The 3,830-nt window shown below is 50.7% G+C and overlaps 1 pseudogene; it reads left to right on the top strand.

Annotated features, from left to right (window-relative positions):
- The first annotated feature begins 1,503 nt into the window (after positions 1-1,503).
- LOC145362268 (thioredoxin pseudogene) lies at positions 1,504-1,824 on the top strand (annotated as a pseudogene).
- The last annotated feature ends 2,006 nt before the right edge of the window (positions 1,825-3,830 follow it).

Here is a 3,830-nt window from a genome sequence, read left to right as displayed (position 1 = left end):
TCCATTCGGCAATTGCCACAAAATGCAACAAGTCCCCAAAATTGACAAAATCTACTTCAGTACGGAGTGACAATTATTCCTCCTAAAAGACCAGCGAATATTCATACCAGTGATTTCAATGATCAATCTTTGCAATCATTGTAGTTGATGTCCAACCTCTGATGGATAAAGAATGGATACAAAGAAGAGTGGGGAATCTCAGGATGACAGGGTCTAGTCATGAGCACCAAGCCACACAGTTCACAGGACAACAGAGACACAACATATGGGATCCCTTGTGGGATAACAAGCAACCAATTGGGATCTAACTCAACATCCCAGGTCACCTCAGCAATGAGAAGATAGCCCAGAAAAGGGGGGCGGGGAGGGCTCACAATACCATCCTGGCAGCATGATGGCACAATGGGTGGCACAGTGGTTAGCACCACTGCCTGACAGAGCCAGGGACCCGGGTTTCGATTGCGGCCTCTGGTCACTGTCTGTGTGGAATTTGCACATTCTCCTCATGTCTGCAGGGCCACCCTAAGCCAACTTCATTGCAGTGGGGCAGCACGGTGGCACAGGGGGAGCACGGTGGTCAGCACTGTTGCCTCACGACGCCACGGATCCGGGTTTTGATTCCTGGCTTGAGTCCGTATCCGGGTGGAGTTTGCACGTTCTCCTCGTGTCTGCAGGGCTAATTTCATTGCAGCGGGGCGGTGCAGCGGCATGGTGGTGGTGGGGGGGCGGGGGGGGGGGCATGGTGGTTAGCACGGCTGCCTCCCAATGCCAGGGACCCGTGTTCAATTCCCAGCTTGGGTCACTGTCTGTGTGGAGTCTGCACGTTGTCTCCATGTCTGTGTGGGTTTCCTCCGGGTGCTCCGATTTCCTCCCACGGTCCAAAGATGTGCCAGTTAGATTGATTGGCCATGCTAAATTGCCCCTTAGCATCAGGGGGATTAGCAGGGTTGCGGGAATAGGACCTAGGAGGGATTTCATGGGCCAAATGGCCTCCTTCTGCACTGTAGGGATCCTATAATTCTACGTTATTGTAAGCCTACTTGTGACATTAGTAACGTAGAACATTACAGCACACTACTGGCCCTTCGGCCCTCAATGTTGTGCGGAGCTATGTCCAAACCCAAGATCAAGCTATCCCACTCCCAATCATTCTGGTGTGCTCCATGTACCTCTTCAATAACAGCTTGAAAGTTCCTAAAGTGTCCAATCCTAAACTTAACAATAACTAAATTAATAATAACTAATAACTATTTGGTCCTCCCACCTTCCACCACCACCCCCCCCCCCTCCACACCTCTCCCCCTCTGAACCTCAACATATGGGTTCCTCAAGTTGACAAAAGGTTTGGCCAAGTTTGACATGACGCTGTTGTGCGTCACTATCGGGGTACAGCCAGAAAGAGGGGGGGGGGGGGGTGGGGATGGTTTGTCCCCTCCCCCCCCGGCTCCTCCCCCCACCCTCAGCAAACCCCCCCCCCCCAGGCCGTGATAGGGAGGTGGCAGCATGGTCCTGAGGCGTATCAAGACACGGAAGCAGTTCGAGACCTTGCTGCGGGAGGAGGAGGAGAGCCTGATTGTTGTCTTCTTCGCGGCGAAATGGTGCAACAACTGCTCCAACATCAAACCCTTCGTCCGCATGAGGTCCGACCAGTTCCACGATGTCATCTTCGTGGAGGTGGACGTGGATGAGTCGGAGGAGCTGTCCCGGGCTGCGGGCATCAGCTGCATGCCCACCTTCCAATTCTACAGCTGCCAGGAGAAGGTGGCAGAGTTCTCGGGCACCAAGAGGGACAAGCTGGACCGGCTGCTGATGCGGCTCAAGTGACTTCTCGAGTAATTCAAGCCCCCAGAAATGACCATTAAAATATGCTTCTGTCCCGCGAGTGGCTGCGTTTCTGGAATCCCACAGCGCAGAAAAGAGGCCATGCGGCCCCTCACCTCTGTGCTGGATACACCGGGTGCCATTTTGGGGACCACAGCTGGAATACTGGGTGCAGTTTTGAGGATCACATCTGGAATACTGGGTGCCATTTTGGGGGTCACAGCTGGAATACTGGGTGCAGTTTTGGGGACCACATCTGGAATACTGGGTGCAGTTTTGGGGACCACATCTGGAATACTGAGTGCAGTTTTGGACATCACATCTAGAATACTGGGTGCAGTTTTGGGGACCACATTTGGAATACTGGGTGCCATTTTGGGGATCACATCTGGAATACTGGGTGCAGTTTTGGGGACCACATCTGGAATACTGGGTGCACTTTGGGGGACCACATCTGGAATACTGGGTGCAGTTTTGGGGACCACATCTGGAATACTGGATGCCATTTTGGGGATCACATCTGGAATACTGGGTGCAGTTTTGGGGACCACAGCTGGAATACTGGGTGAAGTTTTGGGGACCACATCTGGAATACTGGGTGCCATTTCGAGATGTGCCATTTCACATCTGGAATACTGGGTGCAGTTTTGGGGACCACACCTGGAATACTGGGTGCAGTTTTGGGGATCACATCTGGAATACTGGGTGCAGTTTTGGGGACCACATCTGGAATACTGGGTGCAGTTTTGGGGACCACAGCTGGAATACTGGGTGCCATTTCGAGATGTGCCATTTCACATCTGGAATATTGGGTGCAGTTTTGGGGATCACATCTGGAATACTGGGTGCAGTTTTGGGACCACATCTGGAACACTGGGTGCAGTTTTGGGGCCCATCTGGAATACTGGGTGTAGTTTTGGGGCCCACATCTGGAATACTGTGCAGTTTTTAAAAAAATGTTTATTTATTGATGTCACAAGTAGGTTCACATTAACACTGCAATGAAGTTACTGTGAAAATCCCCTAGTCGCCACACTGGAATACTGGGTGCAGTTTTAGGATAACATCTGGAAGACTGGGTGCAGTTTTGGAACCACATCTGGAGATGATGGCTGCAGTTTTTGGGACCACGTCTGGATATACTGGGTGCAGTTTTTGGGAACACATCTGAAGTGCTGTAAGCTGCACCTGAAGTGCTGTAAACTACAAGGCTGTGGGCTGGATGAAGGAAGGTGAGATTAAAAAGGGTACCTGGGTGTCATTGGGCTGGCATGGGCAGGATAGGCCAGATGGCCTTGTGTGCTGTAAATAATTTATGATTCTGGAGTGCTCTGCCTGGGTGTGATGGATGCAGGTTGAGTTGAAACATTCAAAGGGGGTAGTAGATTGTTAACTGTAAAGGAAAAATACGCAGGGTTACAGAGAGGAAGGGGAATAGCGCAAAAAGGAATTGTTCATTTGGAGAGCCAGTGAAGGCATGATGGGCTGAATGGCCTCTCGCATTGCTGTCATTCTGTGAGTCTGAAAACTGCTGCTATATCTGTTTTCAGCCTCCTATCTCAGGCAGTGAATTCCAGATCGTAGCAACTTGCTGCATGATCAACAGCCATCTACAACTCTGAAATATCAGCACGCCTCTACTCTGGCCTCTGGGATGTCCCCTGATTTTAATTGCTCCACCCATTGGCTGCTATACCTTCAGTTGCCAAGGCTCCAGGGTCAGGAATTCCCTCCTTACAACTTTCCACCTCGCTTTCACTGTCTAAGGGGCTCCTAACTCTATAACCATTTGTGGCTGTGTTGAATCCTGTTTGCCAGGTTCTCCTGTGAGCCACATCAGGATGTTTTGCTACGTTTTATAGGCGCTCACTAATGTTGTCATTTCCCATTTTGTTCTCCATCCAAGTTTCAGAAGTTATTAAATGACTGGGTTGCAAAGGTTCTTGCTGCGCAGACAAATGATGTCCTGTCCAGGTACAATAAGGGAGCTGTACTATCAATTCTGACAG

The sequence above is a fragment of the Carcharhinus amblyrhynchos genome, unplaced genomic scaffold (assembly GCF_965287045.1).
Source record: "Carcharhinus amblyrhynchos unplaced genomic scaffold, sCarAmb.v2.hapA scaffold_37, whole genome shotgun sequence".
Classification (NCBI taxonomy): domain Eukaryota; kingdom Metazoa; phylum Chordata; class Chondrichthyes; order Carcharhiniformes; family Carcharhinidae; genus Carcharhinus; species Carcharhinus amblyrhynchos.
This window is presented reverse-complemented; position numbering and strand designations above follow the sequence as displayed.